Genomic DNA, 9,250 nt, shown 5'->3' on the forward strand with positions numbered 1-9,250 from the left:
CTCAAAATTCAGTGTAGCCATTGCTGTTACATTGTCTGGCTAACACCAAACATTTATCTCTATGTTTGCAGTGGTATGTTGTTAGAAGCAGCCATCTCTTCCACTATGTGGAATGTTTGCTGTTGGATTTTCTGCCTCTCTCCTGCTCTTCCTCCTGGCCCTGTCCATCCATCTTCCCACTTAACTTTCCTCTTCTTCCCTCCTCTCTGACCTTTATGATTCCTCTCTTCCCCTTCCTTCTTTCCTTACCTTCCTCCTCACACATTCACTATCACACAAACACCTGTTGTACCTACCTTGGCTGCTTTCCTGGTTCAGTCAACTAATTTCAGACATGAACTTAATAACTCACATAGCCCATACTATGTGCTTTGCACATAGCAACTAATTTAATTCTCACAATCCTAAGATCTAGCTACTATTAGTAAACTGTTTTATAGATGGAAGCATGAAATAAAGAGAAGTTAAATGACCTCTTCAGGATCATATAACCAGTGAGTGGTGGAAAAGGGAATCAAGCCCAGACAGTTTTGCTCTTGGACCTGAGTTACAGGGTCTGTGCACTTAGTCACTATAGGACACTGCCCCTGTGAAACAAAGAGAGGCAAGACTCTTGTATATTCACAGATAATCCAACAATGAACAATGCACTTATTGATCATTAAATAGATTTTGATTGTCCATGGTTTCAGAGGTTCTTATACACTATGAGTTGAACTTTTACTCCTCTAGATTTTAATTGCAGGAAAGAAGGGAGCAAGGTAGAGTGGTAGAGTACAGTGATGTGTGAGTAATGATCCCAATGAGAATAAAACTAGCCCTGCAGTCCAAACCTGTCCCAAGTTGCATCCCTGAGCAGGCCCTAAGAAATTGTTAAGAGGAACCAGGAAGTTGAGGCTTCCACTTCTGAGCACACCTTTGCTGTCACACTTTATTTATTTATTTTTAAAATATGTTTTATTGATTATGCTGTTACAGTTGTCCCAATTTCCCTTCCCTCTGCTCCCCTCCACCCGGTGGCCCCTCTCCCTCCAGTTGTCCCCCCCTTTTTAGTCCATGTCCATTGATTGTGCATATAGTTCTTCTCAACCTCTTCCTGTCTACTCCATTCCCTCCTACTATGCTTCTTAATTCCTATACCATCTCACTCCCTCTCCCTCTTCCCCCTCCCTGATGACCTCCCCCCAATATGCTCCCCATACCTATAGTTCTTTTTCCACTCTCGTTGCCTATTTAGTTTGCCTTTGTTTAGATTCCCTAGCTTCTGTTGTTGGTTGTTGTGATATAGTTTTCATTTTAATGTCCATAGTTTTGATCCTCCTTCTTCTAAACCAGTCCCTTTAACATCTCATATAATAGTGGTTTGGATCTAACAAACTCTTTCAGTTTTATTTTGTCCTGGAAGCACTTTCTCTGCCCTTCTATTCTGAATGACAGTTTCACTGGATAGAGTATTCGTGGTTGTAGGTTTTGGATTTTCATTACTTTGAATATTTCTTGCCAGTCCCTTCTTGCCTGCAGGGTCTCCCTTAAGAAGTCAGCTGATGGTCTGACTGGGACCCCTTTGTACATGATTCTTTTCTTCTCTCTTGCTGCTTTTAAGATTCCCTCTTTATCTTTAATTTTCAACAATTTGATTATAATGTGTCTTGGAGTGGTTCTCCCTGGGTCCTGTTTTTCTGGAACTCTCTGTGCTTCCTGGACCTGTAAGTCTATTTCCTTCCCCAAGTTTGGGAAGTTTTGATTCATTATTTTTTTCACATAATTTTTCAATTTCTAGTTCATCTTCTTCGCCTTCTGGCAATCCAATAATCTGAATGTTCGATCTCTTATAGCTGTCCCAGATGTTTCTGATCCTCTCCTCGTATTCCTCACTTTTTGTTTCCTCTTTCTGCACTGGTTGGCTGTTTGTTCCTTTTCTGTGTTCCGGTTTGTTGATTTGATCTCTGGATTTTATTTCCTCACCACTTGTCTTGTATGTGTTTTTGTTCGTTTCAGTATGAGTGGCTTTCTTTCCTTCCCTGTCCTATTCCAAATTTTTTGTTAATTCTGTAAGCCACCTTATAACAATAGCTCTGAACTGAGCCTCTGACAGGTTTCTTATTTGTTCATCAGGTTCTTTATCCGCTGCCTGGTGAGCTGCGTCACCGGGATTTCAATCCTTGTCTCCTTCATTTTGACAGATTTGTGTTTTGCTTTGCTTTCTGGGCAGGCTGTGGGGGGCTGAGCCCCGTGTACTCATCACTACCCAGTGACCGGTGGTGATCCTGACCTTTTTCGCCGCACTGCGGCACTTCGTGTGGGGGCAGGGGTCCAAGATGGATTCCTGCTGTTATTCTCCGCTGGGAGACCGGGATCCGTCCTCCCGCCCCCTGGGCCTCACAGTCCGATGCAATGGGGGGCGGGGGGGCTGCCTTTCCCTGCGTTGGGGTTGCGAGCTGCCAGGGCTCGACTGCAGCTGGGATTGCTTCCCCTGCTGTTCTCCTTGCTGCTATCGCAAACAGCACCACCTGACCTTTCTGTTCCGGTTCCGATTTCGCCCCTCCTACCGATCCAGGCGAGCACCGCTGGTTTATAACTTCATATGTTGGGCTTCCAAGTAGTTTTATTTTCTGTAATTTCTGGTTATCTTTTGTTTTGAGGTAGTTGTATTCTTTTCTAGTTGTAGAGGGAGACTGAGCGTGTTCATCTAAGCCTCCATCTTGGCCAGAAGTCTGCTGTCACACTTTAAATGGATCTTGCCATTCCTGTTGTGACTGAGGCAGGTTTTGCTGAGGTAGCTAAGGGGTTTCTTCCAACCAGCATTAATAGCTAGTAGAACTCTTACACCACTTAGTCAGTTTTTTCATCTAGAAAATGGGAATTTTCTTACCTACTTTGCAGGTAGAGTAACTTTGTGGACTTAAGAGAAGACAGGGTATAACTAATACAATACTGCATGTCAACTGTAATTTAAAAATAAAGAAAAGACAGGGTATATAAAGTATACTTAATACTATTCATGGCTCACAGTGGCCAGTCTTCATAGGCTTCCCAAAGGATGGCCTGTACTTTCCAGGTTTTTTACTGGACCACCATATCATCTACCTGACAACATGCTTACTCTTCAATCCCTTGTGGAAATTCTGGTACCTTGGGAGAATTCCTTGTCCATCTGGAGCATACACTTCTCCACATTCATCAGCCCCTTAGGCTAGGAAGAGTATCCTTTGACCTTTGTATTTGGAAGCCTAATCCAAGTGTTTGTCCCCCCATCACAGTGGCAAAGTGGGTGACCTTGTGTAAATCATTTCCCTTTAATGAGCTTTACTTCCCCCTATATTATATAAGAGAGTTGGATTTAGTTCATGGTTCCTAACTTGGGGTCCCTCAATGTTGTGGAAGAATCTGTGTATATCTACCTTCACAGGACAACTCAAACATTTGATGTCTGTGCTGAGAAAGTGCACACAAAATATTGAAAGCTATATGCCCCTTTAAATATGTTAGTTGCTGAAGCATTGGGGGAATTTACACATCGGTTAGTTCTTTAAATGGGCTCAAATTTCATCAGTTCTGTTTAATGAGTTCTTTGTCAGTATAAGAGTTCCTAATTTATCTGTTTATGGAACTTACCTCATTCATTCTCTAATTTCCTTAACCTCAGGAATTGGAATTAGAAGGCAAGGGTGACTAACAATTTGTTAACCCTTCAGTTATCTAATAGAGTCATGCAATGAAGAATTCAGGTTATCTGGTGAAGGGTTAGGGATTCCTCTTTTCACCATGAAATTATTCTAGAGGAAATGTTTCCCCACATAGGAGTGGGGTCTGGTATCTCAAGAACATCACTCTCTACTGTACCTCAGTTCCTTTCTAATTCCAGGTGTTTAATCCTGTAGGTAGATCAAGGGTCAGAAAACTATGGCCCATGGGTCATATCAGGGCCATCACCTGCATTCGTACACCTGTTGTATGAGCTAAGAATGTTTTTTACATTTCTAAATTGTTGGGAAAAATCAAAAGAATACTATTTTGTGATACATGAAAATAATGTAAAATTAAAATTTCACACAGTCATGCTCATTCATTTACGTATTGCCCATGGTTACTTATGTACCACAACAGTGGAGTTGATTAATTGTGAAAGACCCTTTATGGCCTGAAAGTCTATTAGCTGGCCCTGAACTAGATCATCATCCCTAGTGTTATGAATTTGGGAAGAGATTCATGAAGACACAAAATTCTGGTTACCGCTGGACCATCAGAACAAACCTAGGTGGATTAGCACTCCCTAAGCCCCAGCCCATTCAACTTCACCATACCCCTACCCAACCACAGATTGAAACCTCAAACAGGTGGAAAGCATAAATCACCAAATATCCAACTTCTTTATATCCCTGGGTGACCAGTTGTTCTGAAACGTTTTGGCATGAGGCTCAGCGGCAGAAGGGAGGCACCTCTGGCCTATGCAGCTCACCTCTGCCTTTGTTCTCAGGGACAGAAAAATCAAGGGGTCATACTGTTGTAAGTGTAACTTTTTGAACTCATTTGTGTGAGGCAGCCTCCAAGAAGAGATCTTAGTCACTCTGATAGTTACCATGGCCAAACGACTTCCAAATGGAGATGGTTAATTTGCTGACCAATTTTTCTCCTTCCAAAACACATGTCTAAAACCAAAGTCGTCCCTTCACTCGTATGCGGGTATAAAACATTCATCCTTTCATGAGAAAATTAATTTTACTTCAGAAAGAAACTTTGAGGTTTAAAAAAATGCAGAAAAGCTACTTCCAAGAACCAAAAAAGTAATGCATTTCAAAAGGTGGTGACAACTTCCTCTGAAGGCCAGAGTTCAGCAGAAATCAGGTGATGGTAAGTTATACACCCAGCAACCCACCACACACCCACCACCTGGCCATCCTGCAACTCCTTTTCTGTCTCATATAAAACTTTCTTTTTCTTACTCCAATTTACCTTCTTTCCTCCTTTAATTTATGATGTAAATTTTCTTTTCTTTCTTTCCTCACCTTGTTTCTATTACCTACTCTTATTATTTCTCCTCTCTCTACCCTCTCAAAATCATTTTTCTGTTAGTCATTTTGTATTCATTTTCCCTCTCTTATAATAGTCTTAATTTCTTTCCAACTTTATTAATATTTTCTCTTTTTTTTTTGTTGGTGATGTGGTTGTGGGTGGGGGTTAATTTTGTGGCTGTAGGTTTTGTTTCCTTGGTTGTTTTGTTCTGGTAGCACCTGTACAACGGCATACAAAACGTGGTGAGTGGTGTGATTCTCAGTCAGCAAGCCAGAGGGAATAACCCACAAAGAATGATACAACACAAACCAGAATCCAATTAAAATTCAGAGCTCACATAAATGGCATAAATGACATCCCAAGAGCATCCAAGCCAGGAGATAAAGGAGGCTGCACAACTGAGTCCCACAGGTCTTCTACCCTCGAAGGCCACCCCACAACGACAGGGAGTCAAAAAAGATAAATATAGTACACAGAAACAAACAAAATGAGTCACTTAAAATGGGGGAAAAAAGAAACAACCCCCAATTTAAAGGAAAGGAAGAATCTTAAGAAAGAGTGCTAAACGAAATTGAGGCAAGCACTCTATCAGACATTGAATTCAAAGTAATGTTTATAAAGATGCCCAAGGAGCTCAATGAGAACTGCAAGGAACTCTATTGAAACTACAAGGAACTTACTGAGAAATACATCAACATGAGAAAGGACATAGAAACTATGAATAAGAGCCAGGAGGAAATGAAGAATACAGTATCTGAAGTGAAGAACACAGTAGAAAGAATTAAAAGCAGGCTAGATGAAGGAGAGAATCAAATAAGTGATTTGGAAGACAAGGTAGAAAAAGACACCCAGACAGAGCAACAAAATGAAAGAGGACAAAAAAAGAATGAAGATAGTTTAAGGAACCTGCAGGACAACATGACACATAATAATATTCCAATTATAGGGATACCAGAAGGAGAAGAAATGGAGCAAGGGACAGAAAACCTGTTTGAAAAAGTAACGACAGATATCTTCCCTAACTTGATGAGGAAAAATGTCATGCAGTCATGCAAGTCCAGGAAACGCAGAGGGTTTCAATCAAGAAGAACCCAAAGAGACACACTCCAAGACACATCATAATTAAAATGGCAAAATTTAAAGACAGAGATCTTAAAGGCATGCAGGGGAGAAATGGCTAGTGACAAACAATGGAGCTCTGATAAGGCTATCAGCTGATTTCTCAACAGAAACACTACAAGTCAAAAGAGAATGGCATGAAATATTTCAAGTAATGAAAAGCAATGGTCTGCAACCAAAGCTACTCTACCCAGCAAAGCTCTCATTTAAAATAGATGGCAAAATAAGAAGTTTCCCAGACAAAAAGAGGCTAAAACAGTACACCTCTAACAAGCCAGCATTGAAAGAAATGCTAAAGGGACTGCTTTAACAAGATTAAGAAAAACAGAGAGGAGAACACAAGTACAAAGGGAAAAAAAATCACTATAAACATGTACCTATCAATAATAACCTTAAATATAAATGGATTAAATTCTCCAGTCAAAAAGCATAGGATAGGTGAGTGGATAAGAAAACATGACCCATATATGTGTGGTTTACAAGAGACTCACCTCAGAACAAAAGATCTATACAGACTGAAAGGGAAGGGATGAGGAAAATTATTCCAAGCAAATTGACATGAAAAAAAAAAACAAAAAAAACTGGGGTAGCAATATTTATATCAGACAAAATAGACTTCAAAACAAAGTCCATAGCAAGAGACAAAGAAGGCCACTTCATAATATTTAAGGAAGCGGTCCAACAAGGGGATATAATCCTTGTAAACAAACATGCACCCAACATAGGAGCACCTAAATATATAAGGAAATCTTGGAGACTTCCTGAAAGATATCAACAGCAGCACACTCATAGTAAGGGATTTTAACACCCCACTGGTAAGGGATTTTAACACCCCACAGTCAACAATGGATAGATCTTCCAAACAAAGAATCAACAAGGATATTGTGGCACTGAACGCAACACTCCAGGTCAAATGGACTTAATTGATATATACAGAACCTTTCACCCCAAAGAAGGAAAATATACTTTCTTTTTAAAAGCACGTGGAACATTTTCAAAGATAGACCACATGGTAAGACACAAAACAATCCTCACCAAATTCAAGAAGTTTGAAATCATATCAAGCATCTTCTCAGGTCACAATGGCTTGAAACTAGAATCCAACCTCAAGGAAAAACTCAAAAATATTCAAACACATGGAGGCTGAATAACGTCTTATTAAATAATGAAAAAGTTAATGAGAACAAGGAAAAAATCAAAATGTATCTGAAAACAAATGAAAATGAACACAAACTACCTAAATCCTATGGGATACAGCAAGGCAGTCCTGAGAGGAAAGTTCATAGCAATACAGGCCTACCTAAAGAAGATAGAAAAATATCAAAATAAACAACCTAACCCTACATCTACAAGAGCTAGAGGAACAACAACAAACAAAGCCCAGAGCAAGTAGAAAGAAGGAAATAGTCAAGATCAGAGCATAATTAAATAACATAGAGAACAATGAATCCAGGAGCTGGCTCTTTGAAAAGAGAAACAAAATTAACAAACCTCTAACCAAACTCATCAAGGAAAAAAGAGAAAGGACCCATATAAATAAAATCAGAAATAAAAGCAGAGAAGTAACAATCAATACAACAGAAATACAGAGAACTGTAAGAAATTACTATGAATAACTATATACTAAGAAATTGGGCAACCTGGATTTAATGGACGAAGTTTTAGAAACATAAAATCTTCCAAAACTGAATCAAGGAGAAGCAGAAAGCCTGAATAGACTGATAACAACTAGTGAAATTGAAGCAGCAGTAAAAAAAACTCCTGGTCCACAAAAGCCCTGGACCTGATGGCTTCACAGGTGAATTTTACCAAACATTTAAAGAAGTAAGCCCTATCTTTCTCAGACTATCCCAAAATATTCAAGAAGAGGGAAAACTCCCAAACTCTTTTTTCAAGGCCAGTATTAGCCTAATTCCAAACCAGTCAAAGACACAACAAAGAAAGAAAACTACAGGCCAATATCGCTAATGAAGATAGATGCTAAAATCCTCAACAAAATATTGGCAAACCAGGTCCTGCAATACATTAAAAAGATCATACACCATGATCAAGTGGGATTCATCTCAGGGATACAAGTATGGTATAATATTTTCAAATCAATAAATGTAAACAAAATGAAGTACAAAAATCACATGATCATATCAATAGATGCTGAAAAAGCATTTGATAAAACCTAGCACTAATTTATGATAACAACACTCAGCAATGTGGAAGTAGACGGAGCATACCTCAACATAATAAAGGCCATATACAGGAAACCTACAGCCAACATCATACTCAATGGGCAAAATCTAAAAGCTTTCTCCTTAAGGTCAGGAACAAGACAAGGGTGTCCACTTTCACCACTATTATTCAATATAGTACTAGAAGGTCTAGCCACAGCAGTCAGGCAAGAAAAAGAAATAAGAGGCATCCAAATGGAAAAGGAGGAAGTAAAACTGTCATTATTTGCAGATGACTTGATAATGTACATAGAAAACTCTATCGTTTCCACCAAAAAACTACTTAACCTAAGTAAATTTGGCAAAATAGCAGGTTAAAAAGACCATATTCAGAAATTGGGGGTATTTTTGTACACAAACAATGAACTACCAGAAAGAGAAACTAGGAAAAAAATTCTATTTACTATAGCAACAAGAAAAATAAAGTACCTAGAAATAAATTTAACCAAGGAGCTAAAAGACATGTACTCAGAAAAGTATAGAAGACTGAAGAAAGAAATTAAGGAAGATACAAATAAATGGAAGCATATACCATGTTCATGTATTGGAAGAATTAACATAATTAAAATGTCCATATTACCCAAAGAAATATATAGATTCAATGCAATTCCTATTAAAATATCAATGGCATATTTCACATACCTAGAAAAAATATTTCAAAAATTTATATGGAGCCAAAAAAGACCCCCAGTAGCCTCAGCAATCATGAGAAAGAAGAACGAAGTAGGAGGGATCACAATACCTGATATCAAAATATACTACAAGGCTACTGTAATCAAAACAATCTGGTACTGGCATAATAACAGACACAGAGATCAATGGAACAGAGAACCCAGAAATAAACCTGTCTTTATGGTCAATTAATATTTCACAAAGGGATAATGAGCATAAAATGG

Source organism: Furipterus horrens, unplaced genomic scaffold, assembly GCF_987537825.1.
Source record: "Furipterus horrens unplaced genomic scaffold, mFurHor1.1.pri manual_scaffold_17, whole genome shotgun sequence".
In the NCBI taxonomy this organism is placed as follows: Eukaryota; Metazoa; Chordata; class Mammalia; order Chiroptera; family Furipteridae; genus Furipterus; species Furipterus horrens.